The sequence below is a fragment of the Schistocerca cancellata genome, chromosome 4, assembly GCF_023864275.1.
Source record: "Schistocerca cancellata isolate TAMUIC-IGC-003103 chromosome 4, iqSchCanc2.1, whole genome shotgun sequence".
Classification (NCBI taxonomy): domain Eukaryota; kingdom Metazoa; phylum Arthropoda; class Insecta; order Orthoptera; family Acrididae; genus Schistocerca; species Schistocerca cancellata.
The window spans coordinates 434,161,260-434,188,745 of record NC_064629.1 but is presented as its reverse complement, the minus strand read 5'-3'; the positions used below and the strand labels follow the sequence as shown (position 1 = coordinate 434,188,745).

General features: G+C 44.8%; 1 protein-coding gene across 1 annotated transcript in view; it reads left to right on the top strand.

The window, feature by feature from the left end:
* LOC126183541 (uncharacterized) overlaps window positions 1-27,486 on the top strand; it is a 452,784-nt gene that overhangs the window by 129,162 nt on the left and 296,136 nt on the right. The gene's annotated exons all lie outside the window — the stretch shown is intronic.

Below are 27,486 nucleotides of genomic sequence, written 5' to 3'. Positions count from 1 at the left end.
AAGTTACTGGGATATGTTAAAAATCTTATTCTGACAAAAAAAGGAGAGGGGGGTGGTTTGTTTCGGTCACTTGCTTGGTTCAGCGTGTCTGGAGACACGTAATTAGAGTAATTAGCACACTTGCAATGGTTGAAACAAAGATTTTTCAGATTGCGAAAGATTTCTAGTGAGACTTAGAAGATTTGAAAATTTTGCAGTCTCTAATGTTAACATTTATAATGAAATTAAAAAGTAAAACAAAATGAAACAAACATTAAGTATATCACATTTTTTTTATATTGAAGTATGTTTTTAGTACATAAAATGTTATCATCAACAGAATGCAAACTTCCATTGGAGACTATTGTACTTATAAAGTCACGAAAGAATTCCTTAACTGATGGGTACCAAGAAAGTTTACATTGTGTTGCATCATATAGATAAGTCAGAAACCAATTCTTTACGTCTAGAATGAAATTTTCACTCTACAGCGGAGTGTGCGCTGATATGTTTAATTCTGTCTAAACAGGTGCAACAGGCAGTAGCTCAAGAACCTTTAACTTTTGTCGTGATTAGACATAATTAATAAAGCTCACGCTGAAGAAAACTTGCAAGCGGTTTAGCACTATAATTTTTATTGTTGGTTAATGTTAGGAAATCTCCGCAGTCAGTGGAACCCCATGTCTGCGATACTGAACCTTAATCAAAAGGCATGAAATGTGTTCACATATTGCTAATATGGTACCACCACAGTTATACGGTTTGGTAGTACAAATAAAAATCTGTGCCATACCGGGAGTCGAACCCGGATTTCCCGCTTTACGCGAGCGGTCGTCGTAATCGCTCTAGCTATCTGAGCATGCTTTACGGATGAAGCCAAACTTCCATATATCCCAGTGTTGCTTCACATAGTGCTCACATAATTATGATTCCCGCTGAGAGAGATACTCATTCGTCAGCCTTGGCTTTAACACGAAATAGATTAGTGCAGTGTGTGTATTTGACAGTGCCTGTAAAGTTCGTTGCAATATTCCTTCGGAGATGCATGCATATCCGAAGGAACATTGGAATGAACTTCACACACAATGTCAAATAGACACACTGCACTAATTTAATGCGTAATTAGAAGGCTTAGAGATTGTTTATTGCTTAATGTCGGCCTCGAAGACTCGATCAGCTCTGTGCATGACACTCCTGTCACTGAAAAAAGAATGTTCCGGAAGTACAAAAACTAGGAGGAGGTGTATTTTTGGATGCGGGTACGTGAAAGAAGAAATCCCTCATCCTTCATTTCTCTATATGTATTACATTGTTACAGGCAACAAATTCTGGCATTTTTACTACATATCCGCATGAAGCTGGCAGTCTGAAAATGAGAGTGCAGCTTCTCGTGAAGTGTCACAGGGAATTGTGCAAGCCAAACATAAATAGGTTCTTCAAGCCATCTTCCGGGATCAGCTCATAAGAATGTTCCGTCAGAGCAACGCTTCAGCAAATCAACGAAAAAATATATTTATTGTTTGTAATCTACTGCAGCTCAAATAGAATTCTTGAGCATATTCCACATAGTGCTGATCTCGCAGCCCCCACCCTGCACCCTTTCCTATGCTATATTTATATATAGGGTTCTTCACACATACCGTTCAGACATTAATTCTTGGAAATGGTGCATACGGTTTTCTGTAGGTAAAATGTATTATAGGCAAAATGACATTTTCATTGTGTGGAAGCTGCTGTAAAATGGGCAAAACGAACTCAAATTCAGAATTTCACATACAAACATAGCAAAAACTGTAGTTAAAAAAACTGTCAAACCTGAACATTTTATGTCTAAAACGTTTTATGTATTAGGCGTGTTTCGAAAGTGTCTGGGTGGTTTAAGTGGTTAGAGCATCTGCCTAGTAAGCAGAGGGCTCAGATTCGAATCCCGGTCTGGTATAAATTTTCAACTTTCCCCATTGATTTCAATCAACGCCCGCTTACAGTCAATGTTTGTAATGTCTTTGCGTCTCTCCAAAGCTTATTGGGATGCTTTCACCACTACCATCGCCCTTCACACCACACCATATGAAGTTATCGATGCGGTTGCCCAGAACACAACTGCAACCAATGTATCAGCGCCGGCTTTGTGACCGAGCGGTTCTAGGCGCTTCAGTCCGGAACCGCGCTGCTGCTACGGTCGCAGGTTCGAATCCTGCCTCGGCCATGGGTGTGTGTGATGTCCTTAGGTTAGTTAGGATTAAGTAGTTCCAAGTCTAGGGGACTGGTGACCTCAGATGTTAAGTCCCATAGTGCTTAGAGCCATTTGAACCAATCTATCAGCAGCTGACTCAGCAATCCCCTCTTCCTTGGAATCTCCCTGTTGGAAGACAGTTCCTTGGTGAACCCTGTAAATCGCCATGACCATTATAGATTGCTGGTGTGCTCTCCAAAGCCTTGCACGACATCTGTCTGTGCAGCACTTCATTGCCTTTAAATGGCTCAATGCACAAATCCGCCAGCCGGCGTGGGTGGCCGAGCGGTTCTAGGCGCTACAGTCTGTAACCGCGCGACCGCTACGGTCTCAGGTTCGAATGCTGCCGCGGACATGGATGTGTGTGATGTTCTTAGGTTAGTTAGGTTTAAGTAGTTCTAAGTTGTTGGGGACTGATGACCTAAGCAGTTAAGTGCCATAGTGCTCAGAGCCATTTGAACAAATCCGCCACCTCGTACAACAGCAACAGAAACGAGAATGCTGGGAACGGTATGTTCCTACAGTTGGACCACATACCCCCCCTTCGCAGGTTTGGGCAAAGATTAGACGCCTCTCTGGACACTAGTACCTTGCGGGTGTACCTGGTATCGTCTACTCTGATCCAGACGCTGTTGCCAAACATTTTGCTTTTCATTATGCTTGAATTTCTGCGTCTGAGAATAATCAGCCTGCATTTCGTGTCCTCAAACAGCAGGTAGAGCGACTTCCTTTACCATTTGCTACATGTCACATTGAACCCTATCTGTCCAGTGAGTGTGAATTACACAGTGTCCCAGCCCTTTGCCCTGACACTGCTCTAGCGCCAGGCTGCACCCACAGCGAAATGCTCCAAGATTTGACAGTGGACTGCTAGGATCACATCCTTGCCATTTTCAACCATATCTGGAGCAAGGGTGAGCTTCCCTCTTAGTGGCGAGAAAACGTGATCGTCCCAGAACTGAAATCTGGTAAATATCCCCTTTATATGGACAGATATCGACAAATTAGTCTCACTTACGTTCCCTGAAAGTTGTTTGCACTTATGGTGAACCGACGGTTGTGTTGGTGCCCTGAGACTAGCGGTCTACAGCTCAGTTCCAGGGAGGTTTTTGACAAGGCCTTTCTACTGCCAGCAGACTGCTATTTGGTTAACTGTTCCCTGGCATTATCATCTTATCACTGTCTTCTTTGACTTGCATAGGCCATATGACACCACATGACATCACCACATCCTTATTACCCTCCACGATTGGTGAGCTCAGTGCCAGTTCCCGATTTTTGCCCGGAACCTCTTGTCATGCCATACTCCCCAGGTTCTAGTGGATGTGTCCCATAGAACTTCCCATATACAAGAGAATGGAGTACCACAGGGCTCTGTATTGAGTGTTCCTCTTTCTAGTGGCTGTGAATGGTCTCAGTTAAGGTGTGGGGTCTATAGTTAGTCTCCCTGTATACTGATTCCTTTTGCATCTACTATTGCTCCTCAGGTGTGGGTGTTGCTGACTGCCGTCTGCAGGGTGCCATATGAAAAGTTCAGTCCTGGGCTCTCACACAAGTCTTTCAGTTTTCCGTCACCAAACGTGTGTCATAAATTTATGTTGCCTTGGTACTGTCCATCCCCAACAAGGACTCTCGATGACCAAATGCTCAATGTGCTGCACTCTTTTTTTTGTGATTGAACACCAGCTGGGGTGCAGACCACTCTACACTTTTGCAGCTCTACAAGGCTTTGATCCTGTCGCTTCTTGATGATGGGGGCCTGGTGTATGACTCAGCATCGCCCTCAGCATTGCGGATGCGAGAACTGATACACCATTGTGGTGTTCGACTTGCGACAGGTGCCTCTCGGGCCAGCGCTGTGAAAAGCCTACTAGCAGAGGCTAGCGTCCCTCCCTTGGAGATTTGGCGCCAACAACTGCTGCTCAGCAATGCAATACACATTCGCTGCTGTCCTGAGCACCCAACTACTGTGTCCTTTTTGCTGGTAGGGAGATCTACCTCCCACAACACAGGCCAAGGTGTTCAGTCAAGATTGCAGTTCGCATAAAGAGTCTCTGCTCTGAACTCTTTCGCGTGTAATAGTGTGCATCCCTGTGGTGTGTACCTGGTCCTCGGATCTACACCGATCTCTCCACTTGACCGACAGACTCAGTAGACACAATGGTTTTTCGCCTCCTGTTCAGGGACGCCCTTCAAGCATTTCTGTGTTATAGACTAATGTCTTTATGGTCCGCAGAAAACAGGTTTTGCCTACACACGCGCAAGATGCAGCAAACTGTGCTCCCTACTTTCAGATGCAGAATTGGTAGCCATTGCTCGAGCCCTCATCCACATTTGTTCATCCAATAGTGAGTCATTGTTAATTGGCGGTGACTCCTTGAGTAGGCTTCAGGCTTTTGACCAGTGCTACCCTCAACACCCATTGGTTGTTACTATCCATGACCGCCACCACGCTGGACGATCGATCGTCTTTGTATGGATCCCTTGTCATGTTAGGATCCCAGTGAACGAACATGCTGCCTAGTTGACAGCCGACTGTGGAGATGGGGGTACAGGAACCGAACCTTCGGTCAGCTCTGTGCCATCTGTTGTTGAAGGCTTGAAATGGTGATTGGTGTGCCCTGGTTTCTCCATATATACTGCTAACCACTAGAGACCATGACCATGTGGCAGTTTTCCGTTTGTGAGTCTTGCAGTGTATTACTGTCCTTTTTTGGTTGTACACTGGCCACACTTGGCTGATCCACGGCCACTTTCTCCTGCAAAGTATTCATGAGAGTACATGAAGTAAAATTCCCAGATGATGGAAACTGTTACCCTCAAATACTACACAGTGGGTTCCTGAATGAAACACTTCTCACAAAAAGTGTCCCAAGTTTAACAAACCCGATGGATTTCAGTAAATATTATCTGCGCTTACTATCCATAGCTAACTAGAGATAACTTGATTACCTCTCGTCATGTAAAGATGTAATTGTCATCCAAGTTGATTTCTTCTCCGCTGACCGCAGTCTCTGCTGCATGCAGTAAACATTGGATTACAAAGTGGGAAATGGGAAAGTATTCAGTGTGTCCGCAGCTCGTGGTCGTGCGGTAGCGTTCTCGCTTCCCGCGCCCGGGTTCCCGGGTTCGATTCCCGGCGGGGTCAGGTATTTTCTCTGCCTCGTGATGACTGGGTGTTGTGTGATGTCCTTCGGTTAGTTAGATTCAAGTAGTTCTAAGTTCTAGGGGACTGGTGACCATAGATGTTAAGTCCCATAGTGCTCAGAGCCAAAGTATTCAATGCTATTAAAACTGAAATTCCAGAGTATTGGGATACCACTAGATTTCACTTTTATTTATAGAAGCAAAAAATCGAGAAAAACGTTGAGAGAGCCAGCCTTTAAATATTCATGGAAAAGTTGCCAAATGTTAATCAATTCTAGAGCATCGCAGAAGACGCAATAAAAATCTTCACGCGATCTTAGGATTCACATAAGAACCAACCAACAAGAACGTTATCCGAGACAATTTTTCAACAATTTTTTTTGTCTTTACATGACATCTGATTTTATACAGGGATTCATGTATTACCTCCGCAGAAACCGATCATAGACTTCTAGTGTGCTATCTTAGAAGTGTGGAGCTTGCCCTCTCAGTGATCACTTGTGATCGGTCCATCACTTCCATCAATTTGCACTGACAGTAATCAAAGTTTGTAATTAGCGTTTCCTGGTGAATTGAGTGATACTGAAATTATTGTTAACAAGTTTTCAGTGCAAGTAATGTCATCAGCACAGTTGGAGCTTTATGTTGATATTTAAACGATAAATATAAAAGATAAAACATTTACTTTTTGGCGCCCAGCGTAGTAAGTGAATCCCCACTGTCTCTCTCTGTTCAGTGTGATACGCCTTTTGCTCGCCCGGCCGTTCTCGCGCTGTGATACCATCTAGCACGTCATTGGATTAGTCTGCTTTGTAATCCTACATACAAGCTAGCATTGCGTAACAAAATCTTCCTATACTGTGCATTAAAACATAGCAACAAAAATATAATAAACGTGAACAGTGATGTGGCATAAACGCCACACTCAGACGTGAGGACCCACCCTTCTGTTGGTGTGATTCCCGTCTGACAGTGGCGCATATCCGTCTGGACTGCCCTAAAAGCGGCTGATCTGATTTTAAGTTTAACCTGTGAAAGTGGTTTTTACTTCTCTCTGTGACGTAGGGCACATTAGTCTTGTCAGTCGCTTGAATGATTGGTCCCCGTCACTTGCCCTGACCCAAGGGGCCCATGGCTGCCCTTCCTCGGTAGTCCGGCCTGGCTCCTGCCCTTCCCATCTTTTTGATTCATCTCACACGCGTCGTCATTTTACTCTTTCCTGAGGTTTTATCTTGTCCATGTAGCTCGTTTACTTGTGGTAAAGGGACCAGATGCAGGTGTGTCTCCAGTCACATGACGTGTCTCAGGAGACCTCCAGCTACTTTCTGGGCAGGGCAGCTCTCCCACTTATGCCCTTTTACCCCTCTCTCAATTCTACTTGCCTCTCTCTCTTGGTTTTCTTGACTTTCAGATACAGTCGAATGCACTGGGATTTGTTTTCTTTTGTGTCCTTCCTCTCTGGGGACTGTTCCTGGGACGAAACACAAAGGTTTAAGGGACTGATGGGCCTTATAGTTTGGTCCATTTAACGCCATCCATCCAAACTGCCCTCCTTCAGCACCTCCTCTCTCCCATCCTCCTCCTTGGGGATTTTAATGCTCATCGGCCCTGGTGGGGCAGTCCTTTTTTGTCGAGTAGGCGTCTCCTCATAGACAGGTTTTTTGCAGATCACGACCTGCGTCTTTTTAATAATGGTTCCCCTACCCATTTTAGTGCCACTTATGGCACTTTCTCTGCCATTGATCCTTCTCTTAGTTTTCCTCCCCTTCTCCCTTCACTACGCAGGTTGCTTCACAATAACCTCTGTGGTAGTATCCACTTCCCATTGATTCTCTCTTTCCCTTCCCACCTCCCAATGGCCAGATTGCCCAGCTAGGCTTTCGATCGCACTGATTGGCCCCTATCTATCTCTGAGGTCATGTCCTTCATATCCTTTGCCTCCTTGTCCACACCTCTTTGGGTGCGGATTATTTGACTGTTACTGGGCCTTGTTCTGTCCCATCTGAACTATGGTTGTCAAGTTCATGGCTCAGCTGCCCATTCCACATGGCTCTTCTTGGACCCTGTCGATAGTCTTCTGGTTGACACTGGGATCTCCCTCCCCCTTTTGCTTTGGCAGTCCCAGCTCTCAGTTTCCTATGCCATTGCTATCCGCTTTTTCCCTGATCACCCCTGATTTTCTATTCTTCTCGCAGCTTCAGGACGTCACCTGCCTGCAGTCCAAACTCGAATGAGCTTACTAGTGGGTTTCACCTCACTTCTCTCCGCCATGATGTCCATCTTCTCTTTTTATCCTTTTCCCCACATTCTCTCATGAACCCCCTCACTCCTACTCTCAGATCCTCCATCTCGGATTTCGATGGCTCTCTCCTGGGGTCCATAAGCCTTCATCGCTCCAATGGTGTTCCATTCTTTGTTCTGCTGTCTCTTATGGGAAGTTCAGGATGCTATTGTTTCGACACTCCACACCTTCTTTTGGCACAGTAAACCATCTCTTGCCTGCCACATATGGGGTGTTTACTGTGGAACAGGTAGTCATTTACTGGGCCCTCTGCATTATGAAACGGACCTCCCTCATCCAATTTCGTTATGTATGGACTCGATGAGTGACCTTCAGGCTATCGTCCAGCGTTTTTCCTGACACCCCACGGTCTCTGCCACCCACAAACTTCTCGCCGATCTTGACCATATTGTTTGTTCGGCTGATCTAGTTTAGGTTCCTGGCCACGTGGGTATCCATGTTAATGAGTTTGTCAGTTTCTCTGTCCACCCCTCCAGAGGTCGATTTGCGGCTTCATGTCAAATCCCTTTCTGCTTAGTCGTGGGCTGACTCTTAAGGAGCCACCCCACTATCTAATTAACTTCGTGTCATTAAGGGGATTCCCAGCATGTGGCGTTCTTCCTTCCGCATCTCCTGGTGGGAGTCTACCATCCTTTGCAATCTTCGTATCGGCCTTACCAGGTTGATCTATGGTTTCTTACTCGATAATGAGCCGTCCTTCGTTTGTAATTGTGCCCCCCCCCCCCCCTCATAGTTATCCATATGTTGCTAGACTGCTCTCGCCTTTAGGTCCTTTGCACTACATTCTCTCTCTCTCTCTCTCTCTCTCTCTCTCTCTCTCTCTCTCTCTCACCCACCCACCCTCCCTCCCTCCGTCCCTCCCTCCCGCACTCCCTCCCTCCCCCACTCCCCCTCCCCTTGTCAACTTGTTGTCAGTTACATCCATCCTTGGTTTCCTTTGCAAAAATGGTTTGTCCTCCCATATTTAAGTAACTGAATTTCTTTGCAGAATTGGAGTTCGTGTTCCAATTGGTGTCAGTTCAGGAGGCCATCGGCCTTGTCTCCACGCTTGCCAGGCTTCCCCCCACTTTTCCGTATGTTTTGTCTGGTCTTTTGTGCCGTTTTGTTTCCCCTTTCCTTGTGTCTTCTCCCCCCATTGTTATCTCCGTTGGGTTGTGATTGTGGTATGGTGTGGGGACTGGGATGTAGTGCCGGCGCCTTGTCGTGTGTAACATCTATGGGGCGCCTCTGCTCTTGCCTCCCTCCGCCCCCTCGCCTGTTCGTTACTCTCGTGCCACACCGTCCTTCCTGCTGCCTCTTTGTTTGCCCACTTCCCTTTCCCATCGACTAGACTGTGCTGTTGGCGCTGTTCCTCCCTGAGTTTCTGCAACCTTAGAGCGTGGGACTGATGACCTCGCTGTTTGGTACCCCCCTCACCCCCCCACCCCCAATCGACCAACTAAACATTCCATACGAAGAAGGGAGCAGAATTCCAGTGAGAGCAAAAGTCCTGTCTGGTAAATTCTACATGATAGTTGATCACAACTATACTGAAGCAGTAAAGGAAACCAAGGAGAATAAATAAACTTTCAGGTTTGCTCATGGCTTTCTACTTATCAAATATAGCAAGGGGTTGGGGAGAACATCTGAACGAAACGGAAAGTGCCTAGAAAAGAGTTACGGTGGCTATCACCAAAATTTAAACAAGCATAATGGAATGTAGTCCAATCCAATCAGGCTATGCTGACGGTATTAGATTAGGAAATCAGACACTAAAAGCAGTCGATGAGTTTTGCTATTTGGACACCAAAATACGTGACTATGGCCAAAGTAGAGACGATATAAAATGCAGAATGGCAGTATCAAGAATAACGTTCGTGGCAGAGAGAAATTTCTTAACTCTGAGTATAAAATTAAGTGTTATGAAGTCTTTTTGGTGGTATTTGGAGTGTAGCCTTGTATGGAAGTGAAATGTGGGCGAGAAGCTGATTAAATGTGGTGCTACAGAATAATGCTGAATATTCGATAGGTATATAGAGGTAATGGATGGAAATGGGAGCAGAAAGAAATCTGTTGCCCAACTACACGGAAAGAAGGGAAGGGATCAGTTGGTAGGACACATCCCGAGGGACACCAGGTATCGAATACAGTAAGCGGACTCAGATTGATTTGGTTGCAGTGCTTAGGGAAACGGCGAGAAGTATGGGCCGCTATTCAAACATCGCGCCAGTCGCGGAAGAGTGGAGCTGTTAGCGCTGCTATGAGGATGCATTTCAGGTATGCTTTAAATACACGCCGTAACGGTCGTGAGCATTAGTGATCTTTGAGATTGGACGTGTTGAGTTGTTAGTCAAGAATGCCTTTAAGGCAACAAAGACGCCATTTTTAACACTTCACTGAGTTTGAACGAGGTTGTGCGACAGGATTACGAGTTACTGTATGTTCCTTCTGTGATATTGCATAAAGACTTGCTAATGGTTATTCGACGCACCCTGACTGCAAATTTGAACGTCAGTTTGGTGATCTGACCTGTTGTGCTGCCATTGATGAACAGCATTTCAGGGGGCTGTTTTCCAACAGGATAACGCTCACCCACATACCACTGTTGTAACTCAACATGCTCTGCAGAATGTCGACATGTTGCCGTGGTCTGCTCGATCACTAGGTCTATGTGTAATGCAAATATTGGGCATCATCGGCTTTATCGACAAATAGCACAAACTGTCCTTGTATTTACTTACCAAGTTTAGCAGCCATGGAACTCCATCCCACAAACTGACATCCGGCACCTGTAGAACACAATACTTAAAAGTTTGAGTGCTTGCATTGAACATTCTGGCGGTTACTGCAGTTATTAACAAACCAGCATTACACATTTGCATGGCTTATCTCGCGTTTACATTAGCCTGTTATCATGCAATGTTAATCAGTTACCGAGACAAATGTATTCCCGAAATTTCATTACTGTGCATTAATTCTTTTTGGTGTTACAATTTTTTACCGTCGATGTATAAACAGATTTGCTTGTGAACCACCTTTTTTATTTAAGAACCTATATTTTGTTCTGCGTCCCATAGTAACCGACGCTTTTCTTAACATCACGAATTTCTTTTGTTGGTGCATGTCGTTTTGATCTGAAATCATTTTTTCGCCGAGTATACCAAAACAAATGTCCAGGTAATGATTTTATACAGTTAGTCCTTATTTCAAAACAAAGACGAAATTTTTATACCAATTTTAGCTTAAGTGACCCATACAAGCTGCTGTTCACTTATGCAGAGACGAAGAGGCAAGATAGTCTAACGTGAATAGCTGCATCAAACCATTCCGCAGACCGAAGACGACAGCGAATACCATCATAATTGGCGTCGCGTTTTCATAGGAGCCGTGGCAGGTCTGGGTGTGGCGCCATGGTTTGCGTGCACGATGAGCTGGCCAGCGGCTGGAAGCGCGCACCGCGCGGGGTTCTCCCCGTGCGAATCGATGGCGCGGCTGGCGAGCTGGGCGCTGCGCCCTGCCCAGGGAAGGTTAGCGGGACGCTCTGCACGAAATTTCTGATTCTGTTCTGGGATATTTTCTCGCGTAATATCCTGAAACACGTGGCTCGGGTCAGTCAGATGTATGCATTATTTCTTGATTTCCGGAAAGCATTTAGCTTAGTACCGCACCTACGACTGTTATCGAGAGAGCGGTATGTCTGTGAGTGTACGAGTAAAGAGGATTTATTGGCAGGGAGGACACAGATTACTTTAAATGGAGAGTCATCGACGTATGTAGAAGTAACATCAGGTGTGCCTCAGGGAAGTGTGGTGGGACCTTTACTGTTCATGTGGTATATTTAATGTTTGAGAGCCAGCATTAAGAGTAAGCTCGGACTTTTGCGTATCATGCAGTTGCCTATAATGAAGTACGGTCATCAAAAAAAAAATGAAGTACAAATATTCAATCAGATCTTGATAAGATTTCGAAGCGGTCCGAGGATTGGCAGCCTGATTTAAAAGTTCAGAAATACGAAATTGTACACTTCATGAAACGAAAAAATGCTGTACCGGATGAGTCAAAAAGAAGCAAAACATTTCAGTTGTTTGTTACAGACAGTCTTTAAAAGATAGAAACACATTGCGCATGTCACTGGATAGAGGAAAGTTCAAATTTTTGACACAGTTGCGCTCTTGTTTGTTTGTTTGTTTGTAGTAACATGGCGATTACACCACAAGAAAAATCATTTTTTGTGTTGGAATTTGCGCGAAGTCAATCCATTGTTAGAGTGCAACATGCGTTCCGTTATCGATTCTGCAAGAGCAGCCTGTGCACAAGAATATTTATGACTGGCATACAAAACTCTTGGGAATGTCGTTGTATATGTAAAGGGAAGAGCACTGGTCGGCCTGGCACGTCTGATGAAAATGTCGAGCGCATCTGAGATGCGCTAACGTGGACCACTTGCTAGTCCACAAGACGGGTAGGTCAGCAACTCCAACTCCTCAAACAACGGTGTGGCGTGTCTCGAAATGACAACTGCATACGAAGCTTGTTGCAGTCAGTGCAACCATTGCGTCGCGGTGACCGTAACAGAAGGCCCGAATTTTGCATTCCAGTTCTCCAGGATATGGCAGAGAACACTTTTTCCGGGCTACTCACCTTTTCTGACGAGTCGACGTTTCATCTATCGGGTAGAGTAAACCGCCACAATTTAAGAATTTGCGGGTCACAAAATCCTGGCGTTGTCGTCGAACATGAAAGAGACTCGCCAAAACTGAATGTGTTTGTGCCGTTTCTGTTCACAACGTTTATGGACCTTTCTTTTTTTGCGGAGGATAGTGACAGGAATGTCATACCTGGACATGCTGTAAAGTTGGTTGTTTCCTTAGCTTCCCGAAGATTCCAATGATTTAATTTTTATGCATGACTGTGCCCCGCCTCACGTTCACCTTGAGGTGAGGCCGTTGTCTTAACAACGTTTGATTCAAAGAGGTGAACAAAAAGATTGTTCATTAGTTTTGGCCTCCCTGGTCCCTAGACCTCACACCTTGCAATTTTTTTCTGTGGGTGTACATAAAAGATGGAGTTTTGTCGCACCTATGACAGCTATTCTTCAAGAGCTGAGAAATCTAAATGTTGAGATCGTCGATTCAGTAAACAGGGACCTGTTGATACATGTGTGGAATGAAATTGGGTATCGTGTGGATGTTTCTCGAGTAACCCATGGTGTCCATGTTAAGTGTATGGTATGTTGTCTGAACGAACGTAAAACCCTGAACCTTTCTCTATCCAGTGACATCCGTAATGTGTTTCTCTCTTTCATAGTCTCTAACGAACAACTGAAATCTGTTCTTTCTTTTTGAACCACCCTATATTCTAGAACTATACCATTAGTAATTCATGGTTGGATTCACTCATCTAGGTACCTACGCGGAACAGTTTGTTGGGATATGACACTGAGTTCTCACATAGGGTCAGTCGTAGGTAAAGCAGGTGCTAGAATTCGGTTCATTGGTAAAATATTGGGAAAATTCAATCACTACACAAAGGAGATTACTTACAAATCAATTGTGCAACCGATTTTAGATTATTGCTCATGTGTGTGGGACCCAAAACACACTCGGCTATCGGGGGACTTTGAACGTATACAAAGAGGTCGGCACGAATGATATCAGATTTTACCCACTGTAGAGCATCACGGAAATATTGAAAAAGCTGAATTGGCAGAAACTCGAAGGTACATGGAAATTAATTCGCGAAAGCCTGCTTACAAAGGTGCGGGAACCAGTATCGAGCGACGATTATAGGGACATTCTTCATCCTCGTATGTACCGCGCCTGTAGGGACCGTGAAGACAAGATTAGAGCTATTACACCACGCACAGAGCTATTCAAGCAGTCATTCTTCCCACTCTCCATACGCTATCGGAGCTGGAAGAAACGTTAACGTGTGATTCCATGCTAATAAGGAAACAACATCAACTCGACCTCACATCGATCCTAGCATTGAACCCCGCGCGAAAATTTGGGCCATAGCTCTGACACAACGCATTTGTTGCTTTTTGAATTTACAGCTTTTAAACTTCGGAGCGCACCAGTTGTCTGTCACTTACTCCGCCCCACTGCAGTAACATAAAGTCAGATTTCCACAGACTTGAATTTCTTAGACGTGCATTGCTCCAGCGCCACTCTCGTAAGTCAACTTAGGTGTGGTAACACCCTACTGGAACACTGTGATGCCAGCTTACGCGTAAGCTACGAAAGTTAAAAGGTGTTTTGGTGTAGAATCGTTTATGTATGTGAACATAGTCTTCAACAAAGTAAAGTGGCAAAATGTTCTTACACAGTGCGATAGGAATATTATTCTAGCATTCAGCAACTCTTGTAATCACTTCTTTGTAATAGAGTAACACACCACTGTTCGAAGCGACGAAATAGATTAAATAATATTGTAACTGAGATTGTGAACCCGCTGAGATTCATATTACTGCAGAACAGTCAGTACTGTGCAAGGACTTTTTCTTTCAGTATAGTGTAACTATTTTGGGCTTTAGTCTCATGAAGTGTAATACTGCGGTGACATGAAAATTTATTTATGGCTTCAAAGACTTAAAACTACTCCCCACCAGCATTTAAATCCTATGTAAACACAACAGTATTCGTGTTGGCGCTGTCATTGAGTAATGACTGTTTTGCACAGTAGTACAAAGTATGGTTACAGCACCTTCGGCTTATCAGTACCTTGACTGACACTGAAAATAAAAACAAAATTGAATTATTGAGACAAAAAACTTACTTTCCGATGGTACCGCGTGGGTGTACCTGGTATCTTCGAGGATGGTGATGTTCAAAATGATCCAGACGCTGTTGCCGAACATTTTGCATTTGATTACTCGTGAGGCTATGTGCCTGCGAATCATCAACCTGCATTTCATCTCCTGAAACAGCATATAGAGCCACTTCCTTTACCATTTACTACAGTCACCTGGAACCCTATAATGCTCCATTCAGTGAGTATGAATTCGTCAGCGCTGTCGCCTTTTGCCCTGACACATCTCCAGGGCCAGACTAAATCCAAGACAAATGCTGAAACACATACCATTGTATTGCCAATATCTACCCTTGCCATTTTCAACTATCTGAAGTGACTATGTGTTCCCGTTCCAGTGGCAAGAAAGCGTGATTATACCAGTACTGAAATCAGATAAATACCTCCTTGAGATGGACACTTATCGTCCAGTTAGCCTCACTAATGTTCTCCGCAAGTTGCTTAAATGTATGGTGAGCAGATGGCTATGTTGGTACCTTGAGTCTTGGAGTCTTTTTGCTCCGTCCCAGGGCGGTTTTCGCCAAGGCTGTCCTACTGCTGACAATTCTGTCTGCCTGGAGTCTGCTATTCCGTAAGCTTTTGCCCAGTGTCAACATATTATCGCTGACTTCTTCGACTTGCATAGGGCTTGTGAGACCATATGTCGTCACTAGATTGTCATTACACTCCATGAGTGAGATCTCAGGGCCAGCTCCCGATTTTTGGCTGGAACTTGTTACCTTCCTTGCATGCTGACCACTTTTACTCCATGTGTGGAGTCCTACTATTTTGTGGGATTGGTCTTTGATGCCCAGTTAACGTGACTTCTCCGTCTTCGCAAACTTAAGCGAATGTGCTGATCACATCATAATACTCTTCGCGGTCTCAGTAACACTAGCTGGGGTGGAGACCATTCTACACTTTCTTTGGCTCTACAGAGCCCTGATCCTATTGCATCTTAATTATGGGAACCTGGCGCATTGCTCACAAGGGAACCTCCCCATCGCACCCCCCTCAGAATTAGTTATAAGTTGGCACAGTGGATAGGCCTTGAAAAACCGAACACAGATCAATCGAGAAAACAGGAAGAAGTTATGTGGAACTATGAAAAAATAAGCAAAATGTACAAACTGAGTAGTCCACGTGAAAGATAGGGAACATCAAGGATAGTATGAGCTCAGGAGCGCCGTGGTCCCGTGGTTAGCGTGAGCAGCTGCGGGACGAGAGGTCCTTGGTTCAAGTCTTCCCTCAAGTGAAAAGTTTACTTTCTTTATTTTCGCAAAGTTATGATCTGTCCGTTCGTTCATTGACGTCTCTGTTCACTGTAATAAGTTTAATGTCTGTGTTTTGCGACCGCACCACGAAACTGTGCGATTAGTAGACGAAAAGATGTGCCTCTCCAATGGGAACCGAAAACATTTTATCGCAAGGTCATAGGTCAACCGATTCCTCCACAGGAAAACACGTCTGATATATTCTATACGACACTAGTGACGTCATGTGCGTCACATGACAGGAATATGTTGTCGACCCACCTAACTTGTACACTTGGCGAATGGGTAAAAAGATTCTTCTACCTTGCCCGATTTAGGTTTTCTTGTGGATGTGATAATCACTCCCAAAAAAGTGATGAAAACATAAGAGTTTGTGACATAAACTGCAACAAATGAATGCAACAGCTTCACAGTCGCAGAGTTTTCCCTTTGCTTTATCAAAACATATGTTTTTAACGTTTTCAAATTTTTCCGTGTGTAGACCGTCAAATCCTGCATATGTCCAAGCAAATCTGAACATGTCCTGGAATTTTGGAGAGCGAAGTTGATTACGTGTGAGTGCCTGAACTTTGATAATTGTCTGAAAATAAAAAATTAAATTTTTCAGTTGAGGGAAGACTTGAACCAAGGACCCCTCGCTCCGCAGCTGCTTACCCTAACGACGGGACCACGGCTCCCCTGAGCTCACACTATCCTTGATGTTTTCTATCTTTCACATGGACTACTCAGTTTGTATATCTTGCTTATTTTTTTCATAGTTCCACACAACTACTTCCTTTTTTCTCGACTGATCTGTGTTCAGTTTTTCAAGGCCTATCCACTGTGCCAACTTATAACTAAATCTGAGGGGGGTGCGATGGGGAGGTTCTCTTCTCAACATCGCCTTCAGCTTTGTGGACCCGTGACCTGATACACCATTGTGGGTTCTGACTTAGGACAAGTTTCTTTCGGACCAGCCCTGTGACTAGCCTACTTGTGGAGGATGGTGACCCTCCCCTACATATCAGGCACAAACAACTGCTGCTGAATTGTCCAATACACAGTTGCCACTCTCCTGAGCATCCGAACTACCGTGTCCCTTTTCTTGGTAGGGAGATCTACATTTCATTACAGAGGCCAAGGTGTGGGGTCACCATAGCAGTTTGCGTACAGAGTCTCTGCTCTTAGCTCCATCTGTCCACACTGTCACCTGTCGTCAAGGAGAAATCTCGTGTGCCCCATGGTCTGTATCTCGTGCTCGTATTTGTCGCGACCTCTACTTTGGACCAAAAGACTCGGTAGACCCTTTGGTTTTTCGCCTACTGTTCCTGAATGTTCTTAATGCATTTCTTGACCCATATGTCATATACACTGATGGCTCTATGGTCGACGGACGAACGGGTTTTGCCTACACTCGTACAAGTTCTAGTGAACCATGTTCGCTGCTATACATACGCAGTGTATTCACTGCAGAATTGATAGCCATTGCTCGAGCCCTCAGCGCTACATTTGTTCATGCAATGGTGAGTCGTTCTCTGATCAGTATTGACTCCTTGAGTAGTCCTCAGGCTGTTGACCAATGCTGCCCTCGACGCTCATTGGCTGTTTCTATCCATAGTCTCCTGTATGACCACCACTGTAAGGTCGGCTGCCTTTGTACGGACCCTGGTCACGTTGGGATCCCAGGGAACAAACGTACTGATCGGTTGGCGAAGTTGGCTACCAGGATGCCGATTTTGGAGAAGCTGGTAGTGGAACTGGACCTTCGATTGACTGTATGCAGTCAATTATTGGAGGCTTGGAATGCATATTGTTGTGCCTTGGTTTCTCTGAATAAACTGTGAACTGTATAAGAGGCCACGACCATATGGCAGTGTTACATTGAGCTTCTCTCAGGGAATTTACTGTTCTCTGTCGCCTTTGCATTGGGCACAGCCGCGCGGAGTGGCCGCGTGGTTTGAGGCGTCATGTCACGGACTGCGCAGCCCCTCATGTCGGAGGTTCGAGTCCTCTCGGGCATGGGTGTTTGTGTTGTTCTTAGCATAAGTTAGTTTAAGTAGTCTGTAAGTCTTGGGACCGATGACCTAAGCAGTGGGGTCCCATAGGAATTCACACACACATTGGGGACAGCTGACTGCCCAATGGCCACATCCTCTGTCGTGATGATTCACCCCGCTGTTGGTGTGGTGCCCAACTCACAGTAGCCAACAGCCTAATTTGACCACCGTACGGTGCTAGTGGGCGATGCCGAAGTGGCTGATTTGGGTTTACATTTTACCCGTGAAAGTGGTTTTTAACTGCTTTCTGTGATATAGAGTATGCTCGTCGGCATACTTGACTCGTCGGTCACTTGAGGGACTGGAAATGGAAATTTGTGGCAAGTTCTATGAGAGCAAACTGCTGAGGTCAGCGGTCCCTAAGCTTACACACAACTTAATCTAACTTAAATTAACTTACGCTAAGGACAACACACACACACACACACACACACACACACACACATCCCCGAGTGAGGACTCGAACCTCCGACGGGGGAGCCGTACGAATCGTGACAAGGCACCCTAAACCGCGCGGGTTTGAGGGATTGGAGGGCCATCGCCTGCTCTGATACAGGGGGCCGATAGCTGCCAATGCTCAGTGGTGTGGCCGGGCTCCTGCCCTTCACACCTTTTTAATTCTTCCGAGACTCGTCATCATTCTCTTTCTTGAGGTTTTATCTTCTCCGCGTAACTAGTTTTCTTGTGGTAGTGGAGTGTGTGGAAGCATCGGTCAGATGCAGAGGGTGTGTCTCCAGTTGAATAGTGGTATCCTAGAGGCATCCAGCTGCTTTCTGGACGGCGCAGCTCTCCCACCTTCGCAGTTTTACCCTTCTCTCACCTGTGCTTGCTTCTCTCTTGATTATCGGATACAATCGAGTTTACTGGGATTTGTCTTTTCTGTCCTTCCTCTCTGGGGACTACTCCAGGCTTTACACACCATGCATTAAGATACCGATAATCTTGTAGTTTGGACCCCTTAACACTATCAATCCCTCCTCCACTGTTAATACACTGCTTGAAAGTAAATAAGGAACAGAGACATTGTTGGGAAGAAATATTCACAGGCAGTGATGGATGGCATGAAACACAGCACATACGTAATAGAGGTGAAGTGGTATATTTATAACGAAAAATGGTACAAATTTCACCACATACAAAATCAGGATAACAGACAGAATAACGTTCATTTTTAACGCATGTCAGGTTGCCAACAGAAAGGTCGACATCAGAAAGGTCGGTAAGGAATATACCCTCGTCGGGCACCTATTATACAAGTTGGTTACCACACAGTTGAGGAGTGCTTCTGAAATATTGTCACACTCCTCTCTGAAGGTTGTTTTCAGTTCTTGCGGTTCGGGGAGGGGTGTTGGTTGAGAAACACGTTTGCCAGGAGCTTCCCGGGGCATGCTCTATAGGGCTGAAGTCCAGATAGTGTGCAGGCCATCCTGTACTTGCAGTAGCCTCACTTTCTACTGTGTCCGATATCTCAACAGTCCTGTGTGGGTGGGCATTGTCGTCCAGAAACAAAACTTCGGGAGCTACTGCACGCCTAAAAAGACGGACGTGATCCAGAATAAGCTGCCTGCAATACTGCTGCGCTGTTACGGTACCTCGACTATTGTGTATAATGCCTGCCCACACCTTAACGCTTAGACTGTACCGATGGCGTTCATGGACGTGTAACGTCTCTCTCTCTCTCTCTCTCTCTCTCTCTCTCTCTCTCTCTCTCCCACACTATTTGGTGGCTTCAATCACTTTCCACAGACAAGTGGTATCCGTCGGAGAACAGCACTCTGGACCACTGCTATTGACCTCAAGCAATATGCTCCCAGCACCAATAAGCTGTTTCTCGATGATGATGGTGTTGTTGAAGTGGGATACATTCAACAGGCTTCCGAGTATACAAACCAGCATTATTTAATTGCCACGAAGTGGTTCTGGCAGAGACGTGTACCGGTAGCGGTTGCGAGGTCTGCAGCAATCTCCCTAGGAGTGAGATGTCTGTTCCTTTTCGCCACTAAGACTACGTATCGATTCTCTTGCCGTGTGGTCGTCCGTCTGCGGCCACCGGCGTGCTTTCGCATAGCATTTCCACCTTCAGCGGTCTTATTCAATCTAGTGATGACTGTTGTGGACACACCCATTACGATGGCCACAGCAGTGATACTTTGAGCGGCTTCGAGCCGTCAAACTGTTCATCCACGATCGTAAGCACTCAAATGACATCTCGCAGACGTGTTGCTGTACCACACAGTCACACTAAACGGTTCCACAACTACCTTCGTCATACACTGTTGTGCATGAACTGGCTAATGCATACAGGGCGTTCGTGGACAGGATTCGCTGCAGCTAACACGCCCCGCCTTCTGCATTTACTGTTATTGGTCGGTTGTTCCATAGTAATTGTCGGTTGTTCCGTAGCAGGTGGCAATTGTTCCTTAGTATTTGTCAAGCAGTGTAGTTGGCGCTAGGGCATTACGCGTCTGCGCCCGTGGGGCGGAGTGAGTGACAAACAACCGGTACGCGCGAAAGTTTAAAAGGTATGGTTTCAGAAGGTTAAAACTGCATACTGTGAAAATTATGGCCCAAATTTTCGCGCAGGACCGCTTGCTTAAAACATGAGGCCAGGTTAACTATGTTTCCTTGTAAGTGTTCTCCGTCATGCAGTTAATAGTGTTTTGCAGAGTATGTATGTAGATTTAGTCAAGGGACTCGTGGTTTTCGGTGACGCGTTACAGGGTAATAATATTATTGTGATTTATTTTGTTTGTTACCTCAGTTACCCTTATTTCCCAAAAAATATCGACACACAGTGAAAAAGCCTCTAATACGCAGTCATCAGAACGTACAACGCAAAGTATAGACTAATGCAAGAACAAAAGTACTGTAATGTGGTTTTCATCGCTGCAGGAACAGCCCAGCAGAGTTTCGTGCGGTTCTTCCATTGCAGTCAGTGCATACACTAGGGTGCACATCCGACAACTCTTCGTTCTTAAACCTATCTGCACTGCTGTGTACCACTGTCAATGTACTACTAACAACGCGGAAAAAAACCTAGAGGAAACCGAGCAGTACTGAATCGTAGCATGAGGGCGGAGAGTAAACCGTGCGTCGCTTGTCAGCAGTAAGTACCGCGAGTGAATGCAACGAAGTTGTTACCATACAAGACATACAGCGCAAATCGGCGATATTTTACTGTTGTGCAGATACTTTCAGTGCAATGCAGATCAAAAGAGGCCGTTTCAGAGCTCTGCTGATTTGCTTTCCGACGGAGTAGCGGAACACGGATGTAGTAAATTGCTCTTCCGCTGCTGCTAAGTTCTTCGATTTTTATGAACCTTATCACAATGTAGTTTCACAGTTCACGGCCAAAAAAAGACTGTCGTACACTAATATGCTGTGGCAGACAGTTCGTCAGTTATGCGAGCGACTTCGGTTCATTTGTTGCGTGACAGTAAAACATTTCATGATGTAGGGTTTTCCTTATTAATTTTTAGACTGTTATTATCAAATGTTCTAAAGCAACGTCTCGGCCTTTTGTTGGCTTGAGAGTCTTGTCAAAGTACGAATGGAAAGTTCGCTGGGTGCCAGAGTACGCCAGACTGGCTGGAAAAAGCTCAGCAGTGCTGCGTGCTCAAGGTCGCCGGAACCGAAGTGGAAACCTGCAACGATTCAGTCTCGCTTGGAGGTACAGCTGGACACAGCGCCTTGGAAACTGTGGAATTTACTGGCTGTTTCCGAAACACTCTGGGGCGTTACTGTGCGAAGTAGGGAGTAGAGAGAGCCGCTCAACTTTGCCATCAGATTCAAAAGGCCAAACAAAATGATTTACAGAATGTTTTAGACAAAATATCTGCATAATCGAAAAATGTCAATTTACCCAGAGAATAAAAAGTGAAGTCTCCAACACGATTAGTAAAAATTTCCGTTTAATTTGGGTTACAAACTTAGATTGTCGATTCAAGTAAATCCCCAGCGATTCCAGTTCGGAAAAACTTCATTTAAAAGAAAATGGTGTGGCGAAGGCGAAACAAAGATTGCATTTTGTTGACGGAAAATTTGAAAGACTGTCTACACTACGCTTGTCCGTTCCCTAGTGGAGTATTGCTGCGCAGTGTGTGATTATTACCAGACAAGACATCCAGACAGCATGGTAAGGTGTTAATAGTTTTGTATATTTTGAGTCTATCTGTAACGCACAATGGGATTAGTTTATATTATAAGGGGAAATATGGAATTATGCTGTTTGTGCATGAACCAAAGTGACTGAGTGTAAAATTAAAGACAGGCTTAGGCCGTAAATGATAAATATTCTGAACACAAACAATCGCGTAGGCCATGACACAAATTTCCTAATACAGACAGACATAAAATACATAGGCCATGACGTAAATTTCGTGCTGCACACGCCTGCCATTATCACAAGTAAAGCAATTTTCGTAGTGAAAAGTCATGTCTACGCGAACCATTGCATTTCTGACACCTTGCTGAGAAATATTAACTTCTTGCTTCACCTACATTTAGTATGCATACATTCGAGCACTGGAACCACTTTGCCAAGATTGAAATGAGTACGAACTTAACTTTTTTAAGATGTAGATTTCAGGTTATTACCCTATTTCCAGCGCTGCTGGTTGAAATGTTATTGTGCGTACTGGCAAGAACATTAATTTTATATCTGCACTGGACTAGCAACGCCGCTGAACAGACTTGGCACAAATGTCACTGTTGTAGCCGACTGTGATGCTCTGCCGGGGACCTGAACGACGAAGAGGCAAAATTCGACGTGGGGGAGCAGATTGCGCGAACACCGTGTAGAGACTGCCACGGAGAAAGCACAAGCGCAACCAGCGCGAATGAACAAAGCAAGCACGCGTAACCAAGAACACGGCGCGATGCGGAAGCGTATAAGAAATGACTGGCCCGGTCCGTCGCCGCCGGCAAGTAAACACGTGGGTCAGCGGGTCTGCCCGTACTGCACTCCGCGCGCGCCTTCCGTGATGGCTTTCCGCACTACTCTGCCGCGAGACCCGCGCCAACTCAACTGTGTCCGTGTGCGGGGATACTAAAATAAAGAAAGCAAAGAACTTACCATCATCGAAGAAATTAACAGCTAGTGCGAAATATACGAAGTGACACAATCATAGGAATTAAAAGAAATTGCTGGGAAATCCATTTGCAATGGCGTACAACTTAAGGAAAATGGAGTAGGTAATTAGTTTCGTTTGATAGTATCAAAGAGTGTAGAGTACGTTAAGTTTGTCCAGGATGGTTCTCGTGGTGCCTGTTGATGTCTAATATTTAAAGCAGAGTGAGGTTCCGCTCATTGGGCCTAGAGTACTACAGTTTGTTTTCTGTAGCTGTCATCTTCTGTGATGTTCTGTATGACTGTTAGCGGCGTTGTTAGTCTAGCGCAGATATAAAATTAATGTTCTTGCCAGTACGCACAATAACATTTCAACCAGTAGCGCTGGAAATGGGGTAATAACCTGAAATCTACATCTTAAAAAAAGTTAAGTTCGTACTCATTTCAATCTTGGGAAAGTAGTTCCAGTGCTTGAATGAATGAGAAGTAAATATAGATGAAGCAAAAAGTTAATATTTCTCAGCAAGGTGTCAGAAATGCAATGGTTCGCGTAGACATGACTTTTCACTACGAAAACTGCTTTACCTGTGATAATGGCAGGCGTGTGCAGCACGAAATTTACGTCATGGCCTGTATTTTTCATGTCTGTCTGTATTTGGAAATATGCGTCACGGCCTACGTGTTTGCACATCATGTAGAGGAAGTAGGCAGAAAAGTTGCAAAAACGATGAATAAAATTATGACCATTGCAGACAGGCAATATCGGCTACCCTTGAAAACAATCAGAGCAAAGAAACCAATATATACTAGCATCAGTCGTAAGATGTACATATTGCGAGAGTTTGGACTCGTACAGGTAGGTAGCAGCTAGTGAAGCCAGCTTCATTAGAGAGAAGAGTTCAACGAGGAGTGTTGCTAAGTTTCGCGTGCTCCTACTCCACGACCCTAAATGATGCTTTGTTAGTAATTCCATGAATATTCCCACCACACTATACTTGAAAATTCGGAAAGGGGAGTCTTTTATTGGCTAAAGAAAGGCAATTGGATGGAAGTACGAAGGAAGGAAGCTTTTAAATGAGGTCAATACGAAAAAGTTAATAAAGGATTGCATATTACAACTATGTTAAAATGAACGGAACACTTCAGTCACAGGCAGGAGAAAATACGAATTTCTCTCTAACATAAGGGAGAGACAAAAAATGAGATTTCTTAACCCGTAGAATGAGTTGACAAATTACCTGACTGGCCGTGCCCGTATGCTGCGTATCTACACAAAATCAAAAGGCAGATGAATGATAGTTGCGCCTGCGGCAGTGTCGGCACACCAGAACCCACATTGTGGGCGCTCTACGATGATGTGCCGGGTAATGCCCGTCAGGCATTAAGGATGTTGGGTTCCAAAGCAGCACTAAAGAGCGAGTCGCCCTGGCGCATCTTGAACGATACTGCAGCCGCAGTATCCAGGAAGGCATCACGAGGCATTGAACAACACATTAGCATACTGGTATCCCAGCTAACAACATTCTGAAAATGTAGAGAAGACATCTTAGGTCGGCGACCAGCGAATGAAATTGTTGCTTAAGAATTTACATTGCATTGGTGCAAGTGATCATGGAAGTGTGGACTCTTAAGACGTAATCGTGATTGGTGGAGTTGCTTGTTGTAGTGAAAATGCTGCTGTGTTGCCCGACGCCCAAGGAATCCAGCACACAATGGCTGTTGACGTCGGTAGTATGATGGGGGATCCAGTAGGGGAAACAACCATCGGCGGGTTAAATGCACCAAAATAAATGAACAAACACAGAACAGATTCTGTAGTGCTCATAGTAGTTTTAGTAGTTTTGGTAACTGATTAAGGGTTCTATTGCAGTTTTGTAGTAGTAGAAGTAGTTGTAATATTAAAAAAATTATCAGAAATAATAATTAATACATAAATTTATTATTATCCAAGAAAATATGGCCTATTTTAGCTCTTCAGATTTTAGGCTGTATTTGTGGAGAATAAATAAAAATTAAATAAACGTCAATCATACCTGGTGTGGATCCCATACTGACAAGCAGTATTTAAGTATTAGTCGAACGAGAGTTTTGTAAGCTACTTCCTTTGCTGATGGGCTACGTTTCCTGTGCATTCTTCCAATAAATCTGTTCAAAAATGGTTCAAATGGCTCTGAGCACTATGGGACTTAACTGCTGAGGTCATCAATCCCCTAGTTCACAAGATATAAAAGGGTAGCCGGCCTTTGTGACCGAGCGGTTCTAGGCGTTACAGTGTGGAACCACGCGACCGCTACGGTCGCAGGTTCGAATCCTGCCTCGGGCATGGATGTGTGTGATGTCCTTAGGTTAGTTACGTTTAAGTAGTTCTACGTTCTAGGCGACTGATGACCTCAGAAGTTAAGTCGCATAGTGCTCAGAGCCATTTTTTGAACATCTTCGTAACTTGTACTTTAAAGGGAAAATCACGTCGATAAGTAAACCCTAATATCGAGGGTACCAATATGCGAAATGGAAACTTATCTCTGTAACCAATAAGAATTGGACACACGTTATACGCAAGGTTTTATTCGAATTAGTCTTTTCAGTCAAATCCTGAAATATTTACTATCTCTCCTGTTCGCCCTGCATAAACCGCAACCGCGTTCATTTGACTCGTCTGCGGAGGAATGGAGAAGTGATAACCATGCACACGGCCGACTCAGTCAGATCTGCCATTTCAATGTCTCTAGGAGTGAACAGGAAGTATCAGCGTTTGTTAAGCAACGCGTTATTATTTGATTTCTGGCCAACGGAAGTGTGAAATCAAGTGATGTTTTGAAGACACTCCAAAAATAATTTGGTGATGCTACTCTTAGTAAAGCTGTAGTATCCGATTGGGCCCTAAAGTTTCGAAATGGTCGTGATAAAGTGCCGAATCAAGGCCATAAACAGCATCCGGCAGAACGTTAGCCAAGACAATATCCAAGCCGTGTGTGAGGTTACGGAAGGCGATCGGCGTATTTCCGTTATCGAGACGGTGCATCACGCGAAGTGCCATATCGTTTTACTGGACAAACTTAGATACGGAATAACGTCGAGTTCCACGTCGTCTAACCGAGGCACAGAACAAAATTGGAAAGACTTCTTGTTGATTAGTCTACTAATGAATCGCTTTCCAGGAGGAGGAGAGGCATTTCTGGTCCGTATCGTGACATGCGACGAGACATTGGACAATCACTGCACCCGAGAAAACAAGAGACAGAATATTGAGTGAAGGGAGGCTACTGAGCAGGAACCGAACAAAACCAAGGCTACAGTCAGCCTGGAAAGGTTTTGCAACTGTGTTTTGGGACTCGGAAGGTGGGTTGCTTATTGGCCACGTGCGTGGCCAAAGGTGGTGAAGGCAGCCTACTATGCAAGCTGCTGGATGACCCCAAGGCTGTGTATCGCAACAAACGCCACAGGCAACCTATTCACGATTTCCTTCTGCACAACACACCACCGTATACTTCAGCTCTAACTCGTGAAAAACTTAATTTGCTACCCTATCAACCTCTTGAAAATCCACCTAACATTCCAGACTTGTCCCCATGTGTCTAGCATCTGTTTGGTCCACTGTAGAAGGCATTACGCTGGAAATTTGCTATAGTCGCTGCGGTACGGTCGATCAGTGTGTGTGTGTGCATGTAGTGGCCAATGGACTGTTAGTGCTGCCGTCTTCATCCTTCTGTGAAGACATTTAGAAGACTTCCGATCCAATTGAGAGAACATACACAGGTGAATAAAACTTTGTGTGACCACTGCCAACTGCGCCTGATGGCGTTGCGTGCACGTAACATGGTAACGAAAATATATAAACGGAGCAGAGACAAATATGGAATCATTATACGAAGGCGTGCTGAAAATTACTGCCTCTGAATTTTTTATGTGAAAGATCTTAAAGCTTTTTAAATAAAACAAACATTGTTAACATTCTACATCTTTATTCACCATGTCAATCTATTTATTTCTCGACATAATCATCCTGGCGTGGGACCAGTTCGTTGAGGTCGTCACTGTAGAACGTTTGGCTGTGTTGACGGAGCTACAGGCTCAGCTGCTTGCACCGCTTCATCACAATCAAAGAGAAGCCCTCGAAGGTGTTCTTGAAGTTTTGGAAGCAAATGAAAATCGTATGGGACCGATTATGGAGGATGATCAATGACAGTGGACCCAAGGCATCGGATTGTAGCAGATGTGGCATCGCAGGTGTGTGGTGTGGCACTGCATGTTGAAAGACATGTGTGGAGGAACTCTTCGAATTCGAAACTCAATCATAGCACATTGTTTCACATGCATCGACATCGGTACGTTACACGCTACAATTCGGAGCCCTCTAGCGGGAGAGGGATGCACAACTTCCTTGCGAAACAAGAAAGTCGACCGACTAATATGCACATGTATTACGTTAACCGATATAGAAAACAGAATAAAAAATTCGGAGGAATTACTTTTCAGCGCTCCAGGCGGCAATCCACTGACATAAGCTACTTTGAAAAATGGCAGATGAAGTGTCTGCCAAAGGATTCACAGGGCCACTTTCAGACTATTTCTCTAGCATTCCATTCCCGAATCGCACTTGGACAAAACGAAAACCTAAATCTTTGCGTGCGAGCTCTGATTTCTCTTGTTTTATTACGACGGGCATGTCTCTCAACGCA